This window comes from Triticum aestivum, chromosome 2B (genome assembly GCF_018294505.1).
Source record: "Triticum aestivum cultivar Chinese Spring chromosome 2B, IWGSC CS RefSeq v2.1, whole genome shotgun sequence".
NCBI lineage: Eukaryota > Viridiplantae > Streptophyta > Magnoliopsida > Poales > Poaceae > Triticum > Triticum aestivum.
In genome coordinates, this window is record NC_057798.1 from 163,006,785 (window position 1) to 163,032,600 (window position 25,816).

The window sequence follows — 25,816 nt, forward strand, 5'->3', positions numbered from 1 at the left end:
TATGTTAGCCACCATATATGCTTAGTCGCTGCTGCAACCTCACCACTTTACCCCTTCCTTTCCCATTAAGCTTTGCTAGTCTTGATACCCATGGTAATGGGATTGCTGAGTCCTCGTGGCTCACAGATTACTACAACAACAGTTGCAGGTACAGGTTGCAATGATCATGACGCGAGAGCGATGTTTGCTTGTTTTGGAGTTCTTCTTCTGCTTCTTCGATCAGGGGATAGGTTCCAGGTCGGAAACCTGGGCTAGCAGGGTGGATGTCGTTTGAGCTTCTGTTTGTGTTTCATCCGTAGTCGTATGTTGATCTTATGTATGAGATGATGTTGTATTCGTGTGGCATTGTATGCCTCTTGTATCTATCCCTACCTATTATGTAATGTTGATGTAATGATATCCACCTTGCAAAAGCGTTTCAATATGCGGGTCTATCCTTGGTGGGACCTTCGAGTTCCTTTTGGATAGGGTCGCATATTGGGCGTGACAAGTTGGTATCAGAGCCTCGACCGACCTTAGGAGCCCCCCTTGATTAATCGTGTAGTTTGGCCGTTGTTGGGTCTAGAAGAAAACTATTTTGAGTCTTAGGATTATATATATCGGATAGTAGGATTCTTTTTACTCCTCAGCCCTCTTCGTCGCTCTGGTGAGAAATCTTGACGTAGATGTTTTGACTTACACCTCTTCTCCTTCAAATTTTTCTTTAGGATCACACGGTTAGTTTTCGTTCATTATCCATCCTCTTTTGTCCGGTGCATCTCTTGTCAAGTCGACTCGAACTTCTTTGTCTTTGGGAGATCAATGCTCAGCTCTTTTCGATCGATGTTGTTTCCCTGTCCGAAGTTGTCCTTGTTTTTCCCACCCGCCCACCCTTTTTCTCCTCGGAACCGGAGTCCGTAATCGAGTATCCATCCTACTCGCGCGAAGTCTTTGCTTTCTATCCTCATTGTTTTCAACCGGTGTTTTCTCTTCAAGATATTCTTCGTTTTCCCCTTCCAAGTTGCCTTTGTTTTTCCACCCTCCCACCCTTTTTCTTCCCGAAGTCTGACTCTCTCTCGACCATCTATTTCTTTCGCTCAGAGCCTCTTCAGTCTTCCCTCAATTATTTCAACCGGTGAATTCTCGCCTCGTTCGTCATTCTTCATCTCTTTCTTTTCCGGTGGACTCAATTCTAGTTTTTTGTTTGGGTTGATCATATTCTTTTCCCTCGGATCAAGTGTTTTCCCTGCTCGTTCGCCTCTCGCCAGTTTATCCTTCCGGAGTGTCCAAGACATCTCAGGAGATTTGTCTGTGTTTGAATTAATTCGAGGTTGTCACCTCATTCAAATATTTCAATTGTTCCGGTGCATCATCTATCTTTTCAACAATCCTTTCCAACGGTGTTTTCTCTTTAGTGGGCCCTAACCCACATGTCTTTTTCCAGGATCTTACCCGACTCTTCTAATTATTCCGGAGTTATTCTCAAATTATTTTCAAAATGTGACGTAAGAATGGATCCCATCAGTCACATGCTTTTTCCAAGATCTCGTTCAAATTCTTTTCATTGTTGGCTCAACCTCTTTGGTTTTCATTCTCCCGGAGTATCTCAGTAATTTTGGTGGTGTTTCTCATCGTCATTTGAAGACCGAAGAAGAGTTTCTCCTCTAAATCTTGTCTATTCTCTCGAAGTTTCGTGGTTCTAGCTTCATATTATCCTCTCGATTTATTCCATTCGTCAGATATTCTTTTCTTACCCATCCGGAGTATTTCAGGAGTTGATTTCTTTTCATTTCACCGGAGGCCATCATTCCAGTTATCGTTCTCTATTTATCCCGGTGTTTCGTTCAAATGTTCTTTAATCAGCTCATGATCTCTTTGTTCTTTTGCATCTAAATCCCCTCTAGCATATTTGTTCTTCTAATTCTTCCCGGTGATTCATTCTCTTTCGTCAGTCATTTTCGAATTCTTACGGTGGTTCATTCAAGATTCTTTTCCTTGATTATCATGTTAATCCATTCGTTCTTTCAATCCTACCGGTGATTCATGAAGACTTTCTCAAGTTTGAGATATGTCACTTCTCAATTCTTTTTCAAGAAGAATAAGTAATATGTAAATCCATTGCTTGTCATCAATTTAATTTTATGAAGGATAAGCATACAATAAATCTTATTCTTATTTCTCCAAGCGAGTAATCCCTTTCTTCGGAGTTTGTTCTTGAGGAATAAATTCTAGTTCCAAGTGTTTTCATCTTTTCTTTTCCGGAGTTCAAATTTTCCTCGGCCATCTCGTCGGAACCTCCATCTAAATCACCACAAGGCTCATCTTATTCTTTCATCCTTCATTTCTATCTCATCACCCTTTTGTCACCGGAGTTCTTCATGATTTAATTCATTCTTCAAGAGTTCATCAAGATTTTGTTGGAGGAATTCAAGTATCTTTTCTTCTCGCGTCTCGAAGTGTAAGTAATTCTCCGTATTCTTTTGAAGTGGAGTTTTGCATCTCTTCGTTCTTCTCAGCTATCCAATCATTTTCCGTTTGTGGTCGATGATCACCTCATAATTTCTGAGAGGTTATCCATGAGTCCACAACAAGCTTATTCTTTTCGTTGTTGAATTCCTCAACAACTCCGTTTAAACATTCCTTCTAAAGACGCTTTCAATTCCATTCGTGGCACAAGCTGTCAATTTCTTCTCCGTTCTTTCATTCAACTCCTACAATTCTTTCCGGAGGCTTTGTGTCATGGCTTCATCAAGTATCATTCTATCCTCTAAAGTTCATGTTCTTTTCCTTCCATCTTCAGCCGGAGTGCTACCTAAATCCTTTCAGTCTTATTCGTTTCTTATCTCGTTCTAACCGGAGTGGTTTCATAGTCTATCTGATTCAGTGAGCTTTCGATTCTCGTCATTCTCGTTGTTCCTCTCTTATTCTCGAGTGCTCTCGATTCTTTGCTTCTTCTCTTGAGTTCTTATTTCACCTCATCCCTTTTCCCCTCCGTCTCGGTCCTAAGATCTCGGGACGAGATCTCTTGTTAGTGGAGGAGTGTTGTAACGCCCCGTATTCAATGCGCCAGGTGTCTTCCAGTTATTCGCCATCGTTGCCATGTCATGTGCTTGCATGTTGCACTTTGCCATGTCATCATCTGCATTTCATATCATGTCATCATGTGCTTTTCATTTTGCATACATGTTCGTCTCATGCATCCGAGCATTTTCCCCGTTGTCCATTTTGCAATCCGGCACTCCTATGTCATCCGGCGTCCCCTTTTGTCTCTTGTTGTGAGTGGGTGTTAAACGTTCTCGGAATGGCCCAAGGTTTGTCAAGTGGCCTTGGTATAGCACCGGTAGACCGCCTGTCAAGTTTCGTGCCATTTGGAGGTCGTTTGATACTCCAACGGTTAACCGGGTAACCGCAAATCCCTCTTTGTGTTGCAGCCCAACACCCCTCCAAAGTGGCCCAAAACCCAGCAAACTCCCCTCCATGCTCTCGGTCGTTCGATCACGATCGTGTGGGCGAAAACCACACCTCATTTGGAGTCTCCTAGCTCCCTCTACCTATTTATAGACCCTCTCCCCCGAAATTCTCGGTCTAACCCTAGCCTCCTTCTCCTCGCGCCGCGGACGAAATCTCCCGCCGCCGGACATGTCCGCTCCGCCGCCCCCGACCAACCACAGTGCGCCATGTCGCCCTCGCGCCCACTCTCTCTCTCCTCCGCCGCCCGCGGCCCGCCAGGTCCTCGCGAAGCCCGCCCGAGCCCATCTGGGGCCCGGGTCGGACCCCACGCCATCCTGCTCGCCGCCGCCTTCCGCCGCCGCTCCGGCAGGAGCTCGCCGGAGCCCGAGCTCCTCCCGCCTCCGGCACCTCGCCCCGCCGCCGCCGCGGATCTCTCTGCCGCCGTCCCAGCCTCCCTGCCGCGCCCGCGCCCTCAGGCACCCGAGCGCCCGGCCCCCGCTGCTCGCCGTCGTTCGTGCTCCGCCGCCTCCAGCCGCTCAAGCTCCGTCGCCTCCGCCGCCAGCGACCCCGCGACCGGATCCCGCCGCCTTTTCCCGTCTCCGCCCCGTCCCCGCCGTCCGCCGGCGTCCCGCCTCGCCGGAGTCGCGGCGCCGCCCCTGCCTCGCTTGATCCAGGCGGGATCGAGGAGGAGGACGAGCCCAGCCACCGCATGGGCCCCAGGGCCCATCTCCACAAACCTGGGCTTCGGCCTGCTAGGTGAGCCCCGCCAAATCCCGCCCCGTGCATCTCTTAGCATCTCGCGCCCGATCTGTTTTTTTGAAAATATTCCAAGTCCCTGATATTTTGCATAATCATGCCATGTTCAACGCATCATAACTCTCTGCATACTGCTCCGTTTCGTGCGTGTAATATGTCAAATTGTTCGTCTCGACGAGTAATTCATTTCATTTCATTGCATCATTTTCATTTGAGCTCATCTTGATGCCCGAAATGCTGTTGGAAGAGTGCATGTTGATGTTAATCTGCTGGAACTGTTATAACATGCTCATTTGTCATTTTTGCCATGTTTGATGTGTGCATCCTATGAGGTTGATGTCTACATGTGTTTTGATCTATGCCATGCCATATTTCCAGAGGTGCAACCCATGTATTTTTGTGAATCTTGTACTGAGTGCATCGAGCTTGTTAAGTAGGGTACTTGCTGTTGCTGTTTTCCTCACTGATTCTGTTATATTTTGTTGCTATGTAAACCTGCTGCTACTAGTCATTCTATGCATAATCTGGAGATGTTCACTAAGGATGAATTGTTATACATGTCTTTCTCTATCCATTCATGCCTCTGGTGGCAATTATATCCTACTGTAACTTGTTGTTATCTTGCTCCAAAGTTGCTAAATAATGTTGTTGTCAACCTGTTAACATGAAGTTCAGTTTTGGCCATGTGCTTTTCTAGTGATCCATGCACCCTATGAACTTGTTCTTGCCATGCTTAGCTTCTCAAACATGTCTTCTTACTGTTGGTTGCCTTGCCATGCCATGTATTGCTCTGTGGTGAGTGGTTCAAGCTCACCAACATGCCTACTTATCGTTGTTCCTGCCATGTTTGAATCTGTCATATAACTTGCCATGTTTACATGGGTGCCATCATATTTTCTGTGCCCTTTTGGCTCATGGTCAGTAAGGGACTTTTGTTCTATGCCATTAGTAGATTCATGCCATGACTTTGTTTGCCATGTTAAGTTCCTGTAACATGTTGTTTGATAGCTCTAAATATTGCAACCTGATGTTATTTCTGCCAAGTCTGAAACTGTTATAATTTGCAATCTTTCCATGTCATTTTGAGCATGATCTAGTGATTTCTGGAGATAGCTCAGTGTTCATGTTTTGTTATGATTTACCTGTACTTCATGCCCATGCCTTTTGTTATTATGTTGGGATGCTGTAGCATATCGTTTTGATGCTTGCAATATGCCTAGTTGCTGTTTTGGACAGATTGTTGTTATGACTTGTATAGAGTGTATGTGTTGAACCGTTGCTCCGTTTTGAGTGTGCTCTATATGAAACTTGCTTGATTTTGCATGTAGTTTCATATTATCATGTTGCATCCTTGTTTTGAGGTGTTTGCTTGATGTTTGTATGTATTTTGCATCAATGCCATGTTTAACTGGTTTTGCTCATATCTTCTAGGCCGTAGCTCTAAATCTAATGAACTTTATATGTAACTTCACTAGAATTTCGTGTAGTTCATCTTGGTGCATCTTAACTTGTTGTTTAACAAATTGAACAGAAGGTTTATTCAATTCTGGACCAATTTCGAAATTTGCATATGAGGACTTACCGGAATTGTTATATGTTGCTTCCGGCCTCATTTAAACTTGGTTTGATGTGTTGCTCTTGTCTGCATCGTCTCTTGCCATGAGTAGCTTCATGTAGCCTTTGTCATGCATAGTGCTTGGTTGTGCATCATGTCTTGTTCATGTGTGGTGTGTTTACCATGCTGTGTGCTTCTTTCCGATAGTTCCCGTTTCATTGCGATCGTGAGGATTCGTTCGTCTACGCTTGGTTCGTCTTCGTGGCTTCATCTTCTTCATGGACTTGTTCTTCTTCCTTGCGGGATTTCAGGCAAGATGACCGCTACCCTGGATCTCACTACTATCATTGCTATGCTAGTTGCTTTGTTCTATCGCTATGCTGCGCTACCTATCTTTTGCTCTTCAAGCCTCCCAAATTGCCAAGAACCTCTAACCTTTGACACCCTTCCTAGCAAACTGTTGTTTGGCTATGTTACCGCTTTGCTCAGCCCCTCTTATAGCGTTGCTAGTTGCACGTGAAGTTGAAGTTTTCTTCATGGCGGACAGGGTTATCTTGGGATATCACAATATCTCTTATATTATTAATGCATCTATATACTTGGCAAAGGGTGTAAGGCTCGGCTTTATGCCTGGTGTTTTGTTCCACTCTTGCCGCCCTAGTTTCCGTCATACCGGTGTTATGTTCCCGGATTTTGCGTTCCTAACACGGTCGGGTGATTTATGGGACCCCCTTGACAGTTCGCTTTGAATAAAACTCCTCCAGCAAGGCCCAACCTTGGTTTTACCATTTGCCTCACCACCACCTACTTTTCCCTTGGGAGTAATTAACCCAAGGGTCATCTTTATTATAGCCCCCCCGGGCCAATGCTTGTCTAAGTGTTGGTCCGAACTAGAGTCCTTTGCAGTGCCCCCTTAGGGAAACTTGAGGTCTGGTTTTAGTTGTACGGAGTGCTCATCCGGTGTTGCCCTGAGAACGAGATATGCGCAGCTCCTATCGGGATGTCGGTGCATCGGGCGGTCTTGCTGGTCTTGTTTTACCATTGTCAAAATGTCTTGTAAACCGGGATTCCGAGACTGATCGGGTCTTCCTGGGAGAAGGAATATCCTTCGTTGATCGCGAGAGCTTATCATGGGCTAAGTTGGGACACCCCTACAGGGTATAAACTTTTGAGAGCCGTGCCCGCGGTTATGTGGCAGATGGGAATTTGTTAATGTCCGGTTGTAGATAACTTGACACCAGATCCGAATTAAAACGCATCAACCGCGTGTGTAGCCGTGATGGTCTCTTCTCGGCAGAGTCCGGGAAGTGAACACAGTTTCTGTGTTATGATTGACGTAAGTAGGAGTTCAGGATCACCTCTTGTTCATTACTAGTTGACAACTGTTCCTTTGTTTCTCTCCTCGCTCTCATTTGCGTATGTTAGCCACCATATATGCTTAGTCGCTGCTGCAACCTCACCACTTTACCGCTTCCTTTCCCATTAAGCTTTGCTAGTCTTGATACCCATGGTAATGGGATTGCTGAGTCCTCATGGCTCACAGATTAGTACAACAACAGTTGCAGGTACAGGTTGCGATGATCATGACGCGAGAGCGATGTTTGCTTGTTTTGGAGTTCTTCTTCCGCTTCTTCGATCAGGGGATAGGTTCCAGGTCGGCAGCCTGGGCTAGCAGGGTGGATGTCGTTTGAGCTTCTGTTTGTGTTTCATCCGTAGTCGGATGTTGATCTTATGTATGAGATGCTGTTGTATTCGTGTGGCATTGTATGCCTCTTGTATGTATCCCTACCTATTATGTAATGTTGATGTAATGATATCCACCTTGCAAAAGCGTTTCAATATGCGGGTCTATCCTTGGTGGGACCTTCGAGTTCCTTTTGGATAGGGTCGCATATTGGGCGTGACACACGGTGTGCGGGAAAAAACACACTGGATGTGGTATTCGGCACGCCGGAGAATTATAGGTCTGAAGAAATCACGTTCCAAGTGGCCCCGTTCAGCAGCGGATACCACGCCCTTTTAGGGCGGTACGCATTCACGGGCTTTCAAGCTATACCCCATTATGGGTACATGAAGCTCAAAATGCCCGGACCCAATGGAATCATCACTCTAGCTAGTGATCCGGACGTCGCACTCCGCGCCGAAAATAAAACTGCCGCACTAGCTCTAGAAGCATTATCCAAAGCCCTAGCGGCCGAAGAACTAAGAACGCTGCGTGACATAGTGGACAGAGACGACGTGATACTCGACAAACGACCCAAGTCCACCTCATCCAAGCCCGCAGACGAGATAGTCAAATTCCAGGTCCATCCAACGGACCCCACAAAGATAGCTTCCATCGGGACACAGTTGAGCCCCACAATGGACGCCGCACTGTGAGACTTCCTATGCGAGAATTGGGACATTTTGCCTGGCATCCTTCAGACATGTCGGGCATCCCACGCAGGCTGGCCGAACAAAACCTCAATATACTGAAAGGATACAAGCAAGTCAAACAGACTCTTAGGCGCTTCTCAGAGCCTAAATGGCAAGCCATGGGAGAAGAGCTAGCCATGCTACTTGAGGCCGGATTCATCAGAGATATAAAACATCCGGATTGGCTGGTAATTCTGGTAATGATACCAAAGAAGGACAAATCCTGGCGCCTATGTGTCGATTTCAAAGACCTCAACAAGGCCTGCCCCAAGGATCCCTTCCCCTCCCTCGCATTGACCAAATCATCGACGCCACCGCCGGACACGACTCACTATGTTTCCTCGACGCATACTCTGGATACCATCAAATAAAGATGGCGGAATCCGACCAAGCCGCAACGGCCTTCATAACGCCATATGGCCCCTTTTGTTTCAACACTATGCCTTTCGGGCTAAAAAATGCCGGCGCAACCTATCAACGTATGATTCAGACATGCCTGGAGAAGCAAATCGGCAAAACAGTGGAGGCATACATGGACGACGTGGTCATAAAAACAAGACACGTCTAAACTTTAATAGATGACTTGAGACTCACGTTCGACAACCTCCGAACATACGACATCAAGCTCAACCAGAAAAAAATGTGTTTTTGGCGTACCCTCCGGGAAGTTGCTCGCTTCATCGTTTCCAATAGAGGAATTCAAGCAAATCCGGCAAAAATCCGAGCTCTGTCGCAGTTGGCTATCCCAACAGACCTCAAGCATATCCAGAAACTAACTGGATGTGTGGCTGCCTTAAGCCGCTTTATCTCCCGATTAGGAGAAAAGGCACTACCTCTTTACCGCCTTCTTCGACGCACCGAACACTTCAAGTGGACGGATGCGGCCACAGCCGGACTGGATGAAATAAAGACCCTATTGGCCAGCAATCCAGTCTTGACCGCGCCAAATACTAGTGAACCTATGCTATTATTGATGGGGAACATAGTAATTTCAAAAAAATTCCTACGCACACGCAAGATCATGGTGATGGCATAGCAACGAGAAGGGAGAGTGTTGTCCATGTACCCTTGTAGACCGTAAGTGGAAGCGTTAGCACAACGCAGTTGATGTAGTTGTATGTCTTCATGATCCGACTGAGCCAAGCACCGAACGTACGGCACCTCCGAGTTCAGCACACGTTCAGCTCGATGACGATCCCCGGGCTCCGATCCAGCAAAGCTTCGGAGATGAGTTCCGTCAGCACGACGGCGTGGTGAGATGATGATGTTCTACCGGCGCAGGGCTTCGCCTAAACTCCGCGACGATATGACCGAGGTGGAATATGGTGGAGGGGGGCACCGCACACGGCTAAGGAACGATCCGTAGATCAACTTGTGTGTCTATGGGGTGCCCCCCCGCCCCGTATATAAAGGAGCAAGGGGGGAGGCCGGCCGGCCCAAGGGGGGCGCGCCGGGAGGAGGAGTCCTCCTCCTAGTAGGAGTAGGACTCCTCCTTTCCTACTCCTACTAGGAGGGGGAAGGAAGGGGGAAAGGGGGGAAGGAAAGAGGGGGGCGCCGCCCCCCCTTCCTAGTCCAATTTGGACCAGAGGGAGAGGGGGCGCGCGGCCCACCCTGGCCGCCCCTCTCTCTTCCCACTAAGGCCCATGTGGCCCATTAACTCTCCCGGGGGGGGTTCCGGTAACCCTCCGGCACTCCGGTTTTCTCCGAAAACGTCCGGAACACTTCCGGTGTCCGAATATAGTCGTCCAATATATCAATCTTTATGTCTCGACCATTTCGAGACTCCTCGTCATGTCCGTGATCACATCTGGGACTCCGAACAAACTTCAGTACATCAAAACTTATAAACTCATAATAAAACTGTCATCGTAACGTTAAGCGTGCGGACCCTACGAGTTTGAGAACTATGTAGACATGACCTAGAACTATTCTCGGTCAATAACCAATAGCGGAACCTGGATGCCCATATTGGTTCCTACATATTCTACGAAGATCTTTATCGGTCAAACCGCATAACAACATACGTTGTTCCCTTTGTCATCGGTATGTTACTTGCCCGAGATTCGATCGTCGGTATCCAATACCTAGTTCAATCTCGTTACCGGCAAGTCTCTTTACTCGTTGCGTAATGCATCATCCTGTAACCAACTTCATTGGTCACATTGCTTGCAAGGCTTATAGTGATGTGCATTACCGAGAGGGCCCAGAGATACCTCTCCGACAATCGGAGTGACAAAACCTAATCTCGAAATATGCCAACTCAACATGTACCTTCGGAGACACCTGTAGTACTCCTTTATAATCACCCAGTTACGTTGTGACGTTTGGTAGTACCCAAAGTGTTCCTCCGGTAAACGGGAGTTGCATAATCTCATAGTTACAGGAACACGTATAAGTCATGAAGAAAGCAATAGCAATATACTAAACGATCAAGTGCTAGGCTAAGGGAATGGGTCATGTCAATCACATCATTCTCCTAATGATGTGATCCCATTAAATCAAATGACAACACATGTCTATGGTTAGGAAACATAACCATCTTTGATTAATGAGCTAGTCAAGTAGAGGCATACTAGTGACGTTATGTTTGTCTATGTATTCACACATGTATCATGTTTCCGGTTAATATAATTCTAGCATGAATAATAAACATTTATCATGATATGAGGAAATAAATAATAACTTTATTATTGCCTCTAGGGCATATTTCCTTCAATTATACATAGCTGCAACACATCAGGTTGTAAGCGCAGTGCTCGTCGTCGAACGAGAAGCAGACGGATACAAGTTTCCGCTCCAAAAGCCGGTATATTACGTGTCCACTGTCCTCACTCCATGCAAATCCCAATACCCACACTATCAAAAGATAGCATACGCGGTCTTCATGGCATCCTGAAAGCTACGACACTACTTTCAAGAGTGTTCGATTACGGTGGCCTCCGAAGTACCACTCAACGACATAATAAACAACCGCGACGCCATGGGACGAATTGCTAAATGGGCTATCGAGCTCCTTCCGTTTGACATAACATACAAACCACGGCGGGCCATTAAGTTGCAAGTACTGGCTGACTTTGTCGCCGAATGGACAGAAGCCGAACTCCCTAAAGAGTACGGCGCATACTCCAGTTGGATCATGAACTTCGACGGCTCTAAAATGCTGGCCGGATTGGGAGCGGGCGTAGTCCTGACATCCCCCACCGGAGACACGGTCCAATACGTACTCAAAATATTATACACAGACTCCAACAACGCAGCCGAATACGAGGCTCTATTGCATGGTCTTCGGATGACAGTCTCCATGGGTATTCAACGCCTAGAAGTGCGTGGGGACTCAAACGTCGCAATATCACAAATAAACGGAGATTTTGATGCCAAGGATCCGAAAATGGCGGCCTACCGTAATGCCGTCCTCAAAATGTCAGCTCGGTTCGAGGGGCTCGAATTCCACCATGTGGCCCGAGAAAACAATCAAGCGGCGGATATCCTCGCCCGCATCGGTGCTAAACGCGCCCCCGTCCCACCTAATATATTCTTGGAAAGACTGTTGAAGCCATCCGTGGTATGGGAAGGGGAGTCCGGCAACACCAGTTCGGCTCCGAATACAACCCCAGATTCCGAACCATCTGACGTAATCGGGGGCTCCTTCATCGAAATAACACCTTCGACCCACGAAATCATGGCTGTCATCGCCCCGTGGATCGAGCCCTTCTTGGCCTACCTAAATAGGCAGGAGCTCCCCGAGGACCAAAATGAAGCACGTTGTATTGTGCGGCATTCCAAGGCCTACAAAGTCCATGAGGGAGAGCTCTATAAGAAAAGTGCCACCGGAGTGCTCCAAAGATGCATCTCCGAAGAGGAAGGGCGGCAGCTCTTGGCTGAAATCCATGCCGGACTCGGCGGGCACCATGTTGCGGCTCGGGCACTTGTCAGCAAAGCCTTCTATACAGGTTTTTATTGGCCGACATCCCAGGCAGATGCACAGGACCTTGTCCAACATTGCGTCGGTTGCCAGCTCTTCGCCAATCAGAGCCATATGCCCCCTACCGCTCTCCAAACATCCCCATAACTTGGCCCTCGGTCTGGAGGTTGGATATGGTCGGACCTCTTAAAGGGGGGAAGCCATAAGAAAAAAAACCTATTGGTCATGGTGGACAACTTCACCAAATGGATAGAAGCCAAACCAGTTAAAATGGCCGAATCCGGACCAGTGATAGACTTCATATCAGGGGTTGTACACCGTTACGGTGTCCCCCACAGCATCATCACTGAGAATGGCTCAAACTTCACAGCCGATGAAGTGAAAACTTGGTGCGACAACATGGGCATTAAGCTCGATTACACCTCCGTCTATCATCCCCAAACAAACGGCCAGGTCGAACGTGCAAATGGTCTCATCATGAGCGGCATCAAACCCAGACTAGTGTGATCCTTGAAAGAATCGGACACGCACTGGGTCGAGGAGCTCGACTCTGTACTCTGGGGGCTGCGGACCACGCCGAATCGGATATACACCATTTTTTATGGTGTACGGCGCAGAAGCAGTACTACCCTACGACATAATCCATGACTCACCTCGTGTGCGCATGTACGAAGAGAAGGAAGCCGAGCTAGATCTGCAAGACAACTTAGATGCCCTGGAGGAGGAGCGCGACGTCGCAAAAGCCCGTTCCGCATTCTATCAGCAGCAGGCTCGAAGGTATCAAAGCAGAGAAGTGCGGGCCAAAACTTATAACGTTGGCGAACTCGTTCTACGCCTACCAGAGAAGAAGGACAAGGTCAAACCCAAGTGGGAGGGTCCCTTCATCATTGATAAAGTTCTCACCGGAGGAGCGTACCGTCTGTGCAATGCATCCGATAACAGACTCGAGCCGAACCCATGGAACACGGCCTGACTCCGGAGATTCTACGCCTAATGCGGAACTCAGTGTTCGTCTCCTTACCCCCGCTCTTTCAATTATGTTCTCCCTTTTTCCTTTCTCGCCCTTTTTACCTTCTTCACACAAAGTATTAAATACAGTGCGGATGCTCGGATCGCTCCGGCCGCACTATGTGTGCTCACCATACCCGGGGGCTTCCTATACAGAAGCTAAATATAATTACTTTTATGGCTTCCTGCCTACCACATATGCATCCTTTTTCCATATGCACCTTTTCTTCACCATTATATGCATCGATATGACTTAAGATTTGGCCATGCTGGGTTGCCTAGCTCTTGTGTTTATGCCCTACGTTCCCGTTAATTCGGCTAGGGCATAAGGGGAGCACCTCTACGATTGTTACTGCCGGTTCACCCGGATGTGTACCTTAGACTGGGTGAAGCCAAAATCTAGCATTCTTAAGGGAATATTCGGTCGGTGAACAAAAGATGTTTTTTTTTCATTTATTACAACGTGAATCCCCAGATGTTTTGTATCCTTCGCTTCTATTCGCAGTTTGGACATACACATCGATGCATGCGTACCCAGGGAAAGGAACCCCTAACGGAACTATTCTCTCTGGAAGATGTTTCTTACTACCCATGTAATATAAAATAACTAGTTGGGTACTTGTCTGTTTAAGCACTTATGACCCCTACGCCTGGTTTCTACGCATACCCCGGTTTTACATAACTGAGCGGGTATTCGGATACACCCTGGACTGTAGGGTCCGGGGGCTGAAGCGAAAAGGTCCGCCATGACAAATGATTTTTAATCCGGCTAGGGACTACATATGTCCATTGAATTACATAGTCACTTGGACTGGCTATATTCTTCCTCTATACCATCCAACAGGCTATCTAGCCTACAATCTTGTTGGGAATACTTTGCGGCTAATGCTACTTGGTCATACACCAGACTTACGGGAATCTCTTGCCCATCTGGCCCCACCGGTCCGACTTCGGCCATATGGTTCGGGTCAACCTTGGCGTATCGCATCTTCACCATGGCCCAGGCTTCCCTTGCACCTTGTCGGCAGGCTGATACCTTCCATAACCGGAAGCGCCGCCGTGCTCCTTTGAGCATATCCACGAGCTCCCCCATGCCTCTTGGCAGGGAAGCGGATGGCCACAAGGCCTGGCAATACCCTACATCACCTGCCGAGCTCGTCCCTGCAGTTGTGAGAGATCTTGCAGCAAATCGCCTGCGGACCCGGGCATCTCCTCTCCAGGACGGCCCGTCAGCATACCTACAGACATAAACTCTTTTAATACGCTTCCTCATCGAACTATACTGCAATTCGTTTAAGCACTTACCATATATGCCGCGACGAAGCCTCCTATTCTCCTTCACGGAGTCCGCAAGCTGAGCTCGAACATCTGCTAATTCAATGCCCAGCCGGATGTTGGCATATTGGAGATTATTTTTCTCCTGCCTAACCTGCGTAAGCACACGCTCGCCAGCCTTTAGCTGTCTTTGGAGATGTGACTCACTATCTTTTCCGATTTCTGGATTCTCCCCGGGATTGTGTACAAAATTTTCTGTTAGACTTATAAAGCAAGACAAATACTAACTGGTATATGTCCTTAAAATTTCTCTATTGAGACAAGTGTTACCAGATGAGGCCTTCCGGGATTCCTCTAGTTTGGCAACAGCGGCCTTCAGCTGGGTCTTGCACTCCTCTAGCTCACGAGACAAATGGGTATTCTTCTCTACAAGAACCTGTGCATACAGTGATCCTTAAATCAGTTGTTCCAACTGTTTCAAGTCTCAGGGGCTACTGATATACATGCTTATCAAATTTTCTTACCCGTATATCTTTTGCATCTGGTCCGTCGCTCGGGCGAGTCCATCTTGGGTAGCTCGGATGTATGCGTCTCCTGAATTGAAGGCATTGAATGCCTCTTCGGAAAAGATACCATTGCGAAGTACGGCCCGTCGGCGCCGGTGATTCATGGCGCTCTCTACTTCGAAATTTGTGGCGGAGAGCCTATCCGCATCCTCTGTCGGAGGACAATTCGGCATCGGCCCCGCATTGGCCTCCTCTCTTGAAGCCGGTTCTGGAATCCGGCTGGTGGAGGCGTGACCGACAGGATCTTCGGATATAGTCCGTCGACTACTCTTTCTGCCAGGACACGATGGACGCTGTTACCTTTCAAACATGATAATCACAAAGCAGATTTTAACTATACCTCTGCGACGATGTTTCGACCCCAACCGCCTTCCTCTTGAGCCTGCCTAGCCCGGATGCCCTTTGCTGACGAGCCCCCAGGGGCTCGGGGCTCGACGCCGTATTCCGATGGTCGTCTCTATAAAAATAGGATATTTGTGCATAAGGCATGGTATAATGAAGGAATCCTCTTAAGAAGTCAAGGCTTCAGCTTTGCTTACACGCAGGGCCGGCCCTGAGGGGGGGGGGGGGCAGAGGGGGCGGTCGCCCCGGGCCCCCGAAGCTGAGGGGGCCCCAGGTCGTGCCGTGCAACCCAGTAATATCATGGAGAAGGGCCTCGTCCAAAACAGAACGCACGTAGAAGTAGCCCTGGTCGAGGGAAACGCAGTACGCACGTGAAGTAGGCTTCGCATCACGACGCGATTGATGCATCAAATCCTGCGACTCCCTAAAGAAAATCAATCCGTGCTTACCCTACTAGGCTAGGCGCCTGTTCCTCGCTCCAGTCGTGCGCCACCGATTCATTTTTCTGGGATTCACCGATCGAACGCCTACCCCACGCGGCCATGCCACAGCTCCCTGCTGGAGACATCCATCGCGGATTTGTCGGCTCTCAACCCCGAGAGAAGACCGCATCAGCATCGCGTTCACTGCCATGGCAAATCGATTCCAGGCCATTGCCTTTGATCCTTCCCGTTCATGATTGGAAGAAATATAACTAGAAGATTAGAGAGAATCAAAGAAGGTATGACTCTAATAGCATATGCACTCCGTTTTGCCATGATGATTGATCAATATTTATTTGAGTAAAACGTCAATATTTAGTTCTTTGTTGTTGCAATATGGCCAATTGATTAATTGGACACGGTTTAGCAATATATATTATTTATTCAGATTTGAGTCGGGGTTGCTCTTTGATCCTTCTGCCTGATACTTGGAAGAAATATAATCAGTCGATTAGGAGAATCTGAGAAGGAACGACTCTCAACATATGCGTGCGCTTTTGCCTTGATGATTCACAGATATTTATTATAAAATGATTGATAAAATGAACAATATTTATAAATGATGATCAATATCGCTTCTTCATTTTGTTGTAATTTGACCATTGACAATTGCTTGATGAGACACAATTAGCGATAGATATTATTCAAATTTCTGTTTGGGGTTATAATTTGATATATTTATTAAGAGGCCCGGGTTATAGTTTCGCCCCGGGCCCCCAAAATCTCCGGACCGGCCCTGCTTACACGCGACGCAGGGAGCAGTCCGGGATAATTGGCGATAATAGCCACCAAGGTGCCGTCGCAGCTTGCCTGATAAAATGTCTCGTCGACAAGCTCCACAGATATATCCGGATCTTCTTCAAGTCCGGGGTCGAGGGCCCGGCCAGGATCCTCTGGCTGCGGAGAGGGGCTGTTGAACTCTTTCACGGCCTTCCTCAGTTCCTTCTTAGAAATATCAAGGTAAATGATCGTGATGAAGGGCGCAAGAATGGATAGAGTTGGGTAAAGGGTAACGGCTTACCCAGCTTGGGGAGTTGTACATGGAAAACCATCCCGTGGTTTGATACGGAGGAACTCCTCTTATTCTCCTTTATATAAATCGGACAGTATTCTCGCCAGAGCAGTGGCGGAGTCCGGACCTCTACGACCGCAACGGGTGGCATCATCTTCCCCGTTGAAGTGCCACATGGGCTTCCCCTGATATTGAAGTGGCTGCACCCCCCGCATTATGCATATTGATATAACCTCGACTATTGTCAGTCTTGATTGGGCCGGTGTCTTTATCCTGCTCATCAGGAAGTGGACTTCTCTGGTATCTTCCTCCTAGGGGCTCCGAGGGCGCCAACTTTGGCGTTTCTTCAGCAGAGCGTTATTAAACTCAAGGAGGCCCGTCCGGATTGGGTCCGGAAGGGGAACGTCATCTACATAAAACCACTCCGAGGGCCAGTCTTCAGATGCCTTCTTTGGAGTGCCGGACAGGTATCTGGTCTGGACGACGCGCCATATTTCGGCTCCGCCCACTTGATATATAGACCCCCCTGATTACGAGGGACGAGGAAGAATAACTTCTTCCATAACTCGAAGTGAGCCTCGCAACCTAGGAATAATTCACAGAGGGCAACGTATCCTGCGATGTGCAGCACGGAGGCGGGGTAAAGTTATGCAACTGGAGTCCGTAGAACTCCAGGAGCCCGCAGAGGAATGGGTGGATTGGAAACCTGACGCCTCTTAGCAGATACGGGACGAGGCATACCCGCTCCTCCTGAGATGGGTTAGGAGATCTCTCCGCTTGCGCCCCGCTATTGTAGGTGGCTAGTCCGGCTCGGACGGGGACCATGTACGCCAGTGGAAGAAACCCTTGGGTCTGCAACTCTACTGAACGGCTGTGGGGGACGGAACATTTTTCCCAATCACCTGGCTTAGAGCTAAGGGAGCGAGAAGAGGAGCTGCGGCGACCGGCCATGATTGAATGGTTTTTTCCGGATGCGCTTTGTTGAATGCTTGCTTAAGGGAAGAAGGTGATATTTGGATCTGAGGATCCCCGTCTCTTCAAATAGACGGTTTGCCTGCAGGATCGGGGTGGCAAATGTAGGAATGCTCCGGCTCCTCGTATTCTCTCGCCACGTGGAGATGGCATTATTGAAGCATAGAAGCCGAGGAATACCACATTGATGGGAAGCCGGACACTGTTCGCTACAACAGGTACTCTAGATTCGGAGATGGAACCCGCCTTGCAATGATAAAGACAATCTGCGCGTCGGACTCATCGTCATTGAAGCCTGGTTCAGGGGCTACTGAGGGAGTCCTGGATTAGGGGGTATCCGGACAGCCAGACTATAAACTTTGGTCGGACTGTTGGACTATGAAGATACAAGACTCAAGACTTCGTCCCGTGTCCGGATGGGACTCTCCTTTGCATGGAAGACAAGCTTGGCAATCCGGATGTTAGATCTCCTTCTTTGGAACCGACTCTATGTAACCCTAGCCTCCTCCGGTGTCTATATAAACCGGAGGGTTTAGTCCGTAGGAGAAGGACAATCATAATCATAGGCTAGCTTCTAGGGTTTAGCCTCAACGATCTCGTGGTAGATCAACTCTTGTAATACTCATATCATCAAGATCAATCAAGCAGGAAGTAGGGTATTACTTCCATCGAGAGGGCCCGAACCTGGGTAAAACATCGTGTCCCCTGCCTCCTGTTACCATTAGCCTTAGACGCACAGTTCGGGAACCCCTACCCGAGATCCGCCGGTTTTGACACCGACGTCGAGCCAAAGACGCGCCGCCGTCTTCGTCCCTCCCTCGCCGGAGCCAGACACAACTTGTTGTAGTAGACAGTCGGGAAGTCGTCGTGCTAAGTCTCCATAGGACCAACGCACCAGAACAACACCCGCCGCCGATGAAGAGAAGCTTAGATCGGAAGGATCCAACCTGAAGACACATGAACAAAGACTGGATCCGAGCGGATCCACCAAAGACAACCACCGATCGAATCCCACGAGATCCACCGGAGACACACCCTCCGACGATGCTAGACGCACCATCGGGACAGGGGCTAGGCGGGGAGAACCTTATTCCATCTTCAAGAAGCCATCACCGTCTCGTCTTCCTGAGCAGAACACATACTCTAACAAAACTTGAAGATGCACATAAAAACGGAGCCCTCCCGCCGGCAAGGGCCAGGATCCACCGCACACCCATGGTCCTAAGGCCACAGGAGACGTGACAGATCGGCGGCGCCGCTGCCGACGGGAGGCAGAAGGCCTAGCTGCCTTTTCTTGGAGGAGAGACAAAGGGATGAGAAATAAGGGAAGGGAAGTTACTAATACACTCATAACATTAAGCTTCAGTGTCTGTGACTTAACAAGAGATTTTTACATGCATGTAGTTACTGGAATTATTTCCATTTCAATCGCAAGAGTTGCATATCAGTATCCTTGTGATTTTTCTAATTGTAAATTTTAACCAATAAATAAATAAAAATTGCCAATTCATTAAGTTTCATTAATAGTAACTAGCAACTTAAGCCTCAAACCATTAAGTTTCATCCTTTGTAACTTAGCACAACACTTTTTTAGATACATAAGGGTACGTCCATCATTTTTTATCTGCATTGTATGATTCCAGATTATAATATTTCATACCACGCAGACATATATGTCCAACAGATGAGTTATTCCAAGTAAACAAGTGAGTAGAATAACACATAGGTAGCAACATAAACGTTAATGATGAGATTCAACGGGTATTCAAACATTAAAGAACTCTATAATAGCAAACAACTATGGAGATGAATATACAAGAACAACCAACCTCTTCGGTAAAATCTTCGGATATGACTCTAATCCTCTTGTTGATATCATTGACATCTTTGAATCGGTGAGAATAACAAACGCTCTGTGCTTTTTCCTTCACAAAAATGCTGGTCCAAGATGATTGTTCTTGCATGAGAACAAGGGAGTACAAGAATAGACAACGAGCAACAAGACCGACACGATGAATGTACATGATGAATCGTTTTTTGCCCATCCCTGGTACTATTACATGTTAGATTCTGTAATCCGATGTTAGGTGACCTGATACCAGCATATATGCGACCCACATATATAGGTATATCGGACCGATTTACAAATGCATTGCACACATATAACGAACGTTATACAAGAGCAAATAACCCATATACACAAACGACTTTTCGAATATTGGTGCAGATTGGCGGACGAGAATCCGTGTGCCCCCGCCCCTGCGTGACACAAATCCTCTCCGATGGGTGCGGGTTATGAATTGTGAGAGTGCCAGGAAATAAACACGGGCCCGTGATTGTCCCTCCAAATTATTGCAAGAAAATAAATGGACACTGTTGGATAGGAAATCTAATTGGACATTGTAGACCATTTGCACTCACGTGGATCAATCAAAGATGTTCGCACATTACAGCATTAGTATTTTAATGTTGATTCGTTTCTCCTGGAAATATTCAGCCAACTTGTCCCTCTTTATTCTGAAATGCCCCTCTAAAAAGATCAGTCACTGGATTATATCGAGGATCAATCAAGCCTTTCGAATTTTGGCGATTGAAACTTGTTTACTGTCCTCTAGATGAAAGACCCATCATTAATAAAATATCTTTCTGGCGAAAAAATGTATTTTAATAAAAAGTACATGGTGCAGGTAGAATGGTGTCTCTTTGTGGACAGATATTGAAAAATAAACACAATGATTATTAGATCAACGCATGTTACAAAATTCAGTTTACGACTTCTAACAAATGCGACCACTGTGTTAGAAAACTAACGTAACAAAACATAACATTTCAATTTACTAATGCACTTCAACACTTTTTTGAACTTTGCAACTCTGTGTTTAAAAGTACAAACTTAATATTTAAGCATTTCATATAAACTCACTAAAAACATCATATAATCCTCGCGACAAGGTACGGCTTTTATGCTACTTTTATCTGAAGTTCACGAAGGACGCACTAGAGACTTAGACAGTGTACACTTTAGCTAGACGCTCAATCTGCGAACTAGTATCTGGCTAATGGCTAGAAGCCTAGAACTCAAGAAGAAAAGGCATGGATCACGCCGCCGCCGCCACCGCGGCCTTCTCTCGGTGGGCCAGGACGCTTGGGTCCGGCAAGCTGACGATGGATCCTCCCGCCGGCGCCTTCCCCGGGAGGCGTCGGCCTCAGCTGCGGGGCCAGGGAAGAAGCGTCGTTAAGGACCATGACTTCGCCGCCGGTGCTCTCCGCCGGCGCGCTAGGTGGCTGCCGCGTGGGGCCGATCGCCCCGCTGCAGCCTTCCCTCTGAGGTGGCGGCGATCTCTCCGCCGCCTGCCTCATGAGCTGGTCGGGCAGGACCGACACAGGCTGTACCAGCTGAACTAGCTGGGGGAGGAAAGCGGGTGGAGCGGCGGACGCCATTGCTGCGCGTGGCCGTGGAGACAGTTCACTGTTCACAGTCTCAGTGATCGCGATCGAGAGCGTAGAGGATGTTCTGCACTCCTCTCTTTCGAGTTAGCTGATGGATGCATTGGTGCAGCGGACGAGCGGAACTTATAATGCCGCGCGTACGAGGATCGGTCGACGGACGCGGAGCAAGACCGATCGAGCAGTGACCAGACCTGGTTAGCCGCTGAACAGGTCTGCGGAATGGAAACCTCGCACGCGCGCTCGCGTGTTATGGCATGCTCTTCCGGGCTACCGGAGAACCACGTCCGTGGATTGACCATATCCAACGCGCGGGATGCATCGGTTGGTTCCGACCTGGCTACGGTCAAGAACCCGACCAAGTGCCCCGGTGTGAAAGCCTACTACTGCATTTCTATCCTGGATACAATAAGCTTCAGCAACGGCCAAGTCTGGAGGCAGCATACAGTTTGCTGCTGACATTGAACTAAACTACAACAGTGCTGGTTAGATTGTCAAATATACTTCAAATATATATACTCCCTATGTGTAGTCAAAGTTTGACTACACCGGTGCATGTCAGAGACGTCTAAGTTCTAAAACTGAGGGACGTACAAAGCGTATTTGATTCGGTCTCAAGTCACAGCTGATTGATCCCCGGGTTATTGTTATGACCTTAAAGGCTAACAAAATCCCGCTTTGACCCTTGCTCACAGGCGATCCGCACTCCTTATGTTATTAATGAGCCATTGGTGGGACAAAATTACTGTTATGACCTTAAAGGCTAACAAAATCCCGCTTTGACCTCGTTCGAAAACAAATTTCGTTTCTAACCTTTTTAGGTGACGCCAACATCCCTGACGTCTGGGTTGCGAAGCAGACGCCACGAACCCTGGCGTCTGGACCCTGGCCCGCACTGCCCGCCTGCCCGTTGACCCGCTGACGTGGCAAAGGGGCCAGACGCCAAGGACCCTGGCGTCTGGTCCTGATAGGTTTACACCACGCGCGGGCCCAACCCACCCATCCCCAACCTCTCCCTGGCGGCGACCGAACGCAAGAACAGAGGGACTTTTCTCTCGCCCCTCTTCTCCCTCACACCAAATCCCCCCTTGATCTACTCCATCCTCCACCCAAATTTGTGGATCTGAGGCCCCCAAGCATCCTTGAGGTATTCTCCCCCATTCCCTCCAATTTGTTTTGATTAGAACATCTCTTTTTGGTTGCATTATTCATCATTGGGAGATGTTAGATGAGTACTTGTTGTTTTTGTTTTAGTAAATTTTGTGTAGTTGTTAGATGGTATAGTTGATTTGTAGATAGTAGATGATGTGTTGTTGAATATGTATGCAATTTGAAATTGTTTGGTTCATATGTAGATTATCCTATTGGCTTATTTTTTTTTGCAAAAGAGATGATGAAATTGATGGTTGTATGTGACATGATTTGTTCCACAGATTGGGTTGTATAAATTAGATGTTATGTATTTGCATATGTTTTGAATATGAGTGTTTTAAGGGAGAGAGAGATGTTGCATATGATAAAATTTTGCATATGGTTATGTGACACCATATTGTTTGAGAATTTTATTTGATTGAAAGATGATGTGCGTATATTTGAGAAGATGATGTATGCATGTGCTAGTAAATTAGCTATATGTTGAATATATAGATGGCATAATATTTGTATGAATCTGAGAAAGACTACTTTGGCAAGCAAATATATTTAGAAAAAATATTATATGTGTGAAGTGGATGAAGAGATATTGTTCATATATTTGAATATTATATTTGTGAAGTGGGTGAAGGTATGACAATATAGTTGAATATATAGGTGGCATAATTTTTTTTGCAAAAGAGATGATGATGATGGCGGATATTATTCATATATTCATAGATGATTATATTTGTTTTTTGCAAAAGACATAATTTTTATTGTTTGATATTGTTCATATATTCATAGATGTTTGTGATTTGTTTTGTAGGATGGCGGATGATGATGAACCTTGGTATGCCGGATTAATCGATGAGTGGGATAAGAAGCATCGTGCTCGTGCCATTGAGAATGGAAAGGTAAGAAGCAAGACTTGTCAAATTTCTTTGTTTCTCATGTGTGTTCTTGTATTGATCAAAACATCACTTTATTTGCAGCTTGTAGTTGCTATGTGCATGAGGGGTCATTCCGCTGATGGCTTTACTTACGACCCGCGGTACGAGCCTTATATTCGGAGATTGGCTCTTCTCCCATTCGTGTTGCAGTTTAAGCGACGCGCTCCGCCGGTGAACCACGCGGCGTTGACCGCACTTGTGGATCGTTGGAGGCCGGAGACTCACTCGTTCCACCTTCCATGTGGGGAGCTGATGATGACCCTAGAGGACATGGCTATGATAAGCGGCCTTCCTATCGACGGACAAGCTGTTACCGGTCATGTCAGCGTCGTTAATCGGCGAGAACGGACAGGCATTTTAATTGGTGTTCAGCCCGACGACCCTCAAGAAGGCAAGGCCGATACCGCGAGAGTGAGGCATTCTTGGCTAAAACTAGTCAGAGGAGACACCAATCCGTGCCCTGAGGGTGCCAATGACGTGGTTGTGCAGCAGTACACGCGGGCCTATCTTTGGTATGTACTAACCAAGGTGGTCTTCTCAGATGCAACCGGAAACTCGGCCCTGTGGACGTTCCTGGAGCTACTCAATAACTAGGATACCCAGTATAGCTGGGGTTCGGCTGCACTAGCATATTTGTATCGTCAGGTAAGAGATATTTGCAATCATTTATCTTGCATTTGTCATGTGCCTCCATATCTAACAAGTTTGTTTGATTGCAGCTTGACTTGGCATGTCGTAGGAAGGGAGATACATCCTCATTGGCTGGGTTTGTTTGGAGACTATCAGTGTGGATGTGGGAGCGGATCCCGGTTGGACGCCCCGATTTCAAGAACCCCAGCATGCCAAACCCACGGGGTAATCATGATGGGGTGCATGATGATGATCCATATCGGCGCCCTACGGTTGCGTACTATTGGGTACAAGTGACAGTGTACACAGGAAGCTCGCATGTGCGATACAAGTGCTATATGAACGAGCTGGACACCTTGACTGCTGAGCAGGTATTGAGAAGTTCGATGAGACAAAATTTAGTCAAGAATGAAACTTGTATCTAACAATGTATCTCTTTGTTTTGCAGGTACATTGGTTGCCTTATATGGAAGATCGTGGCTTTGATCTTAATGAGATGTGCACGCGTGATAGCCATCTTTGGCGGGCGAGGTGCCCAATGATATGCTTCTTCGCAGTCGAGTGGCACTTTGTAGACCGTGTGGCAAGACAATTTGGAAGAAGACAAGGCATTCTAATTGAGGAGAGCATGGAGGAAATGCTATCTCTGCATCGGTGAGCAAGCATGTCCTTGAGTATGTAGTAGAGCATTGAATTAGTCTATGTTTGCTAATGCTTTGTACCGTGCATCATTTGTAGGTTCGATCAAAGGAACAATCAGTACATATCTGATTGGGCAAACAAACACCGTGCGTGGATACAAATTTGGGATCAAAGAGACACGTTAGTGCAATTAGAGAATAGACCTCACAATCAGTCAGCATATCAGAAGTATCAAGTGTGGTATGCGGATCGTTACCGGTTAAAGCTAAAGCCTGGTTGGACTCACGAGGAGTGGTCGGAGTTGGTGTCTGAAGACCCGGAGACTGCAGAAGGTTATCAGACCTTCAACACGGCTGTGAGAGACACCAGAGGGGCTCACGTTGACTATGCACCGATGCATGACGAAATGGTAGTCTGTTTGACCTATTCTAACATACTTGCATCATGTTGTCTTCTTTCAAATACATAAGTTTGGTGTGTTCATGAATTGCAGGGCAGAGAGTTGCTTCTGTGCGTCAACGATGCCAATGTTGCACTGAGTCATCCACCTGGTGGTGCATTATCTGAGAGGACTCTTAGAAGCACGAGGGAGGTTAGTCGCAATATATTATAAAAGTTTTTTTCGCGGATTAGTTATTTGCATCTCATATCATAGCATATTTTGTGTTGTCGCAGAAGTTCAAGAAGCGGTTCCATAAGATGGCAGCTATGCTTTCTTGCCATGGTACTCAGTCCAGTGACGTGTATGCACCTGGTAGCCGCGCCGCCAGAGCTAATAAACGACGTTATGTCCAGAACAAAGAGGACATAGAGGAGGAGGTCAATGAAGAGGAGCCACCACATCAAGAGGAGCCAACACATCATGATGAGCAGGAGTATGATGCAACACATCAAGAGGATCATGAGTATGATGTTGATGCTCCACAACCATCACAGGTTACACAACCGACACAAGGGAATGCCCGCTCTAAAAAAGGCAAAGCAATAGCTAAGACACCGGGCCAGAAAGGTAGAAAGAAGATATGGAACACTCAATTCCATAGTCCGGAGTATCCTCATAAATTTATGCCTACGGGAATGCAAAGATATAAGTCCAACAATGATGCGGAGGCGGAGGAGGCTAGCGAAGAGGAGGAGCATGAGGCTAACGAAGAGGAGGAGCATACACTTGCAGATATCGTGAAGAAAGGAAGGAAGAAGTGAGCTTGTTGTAGTTTGTTTCAATGAGCTTGTTCTAGTTTGTTTTGATGAACTTGGTGTAGTCTCTTTCCATGAACTT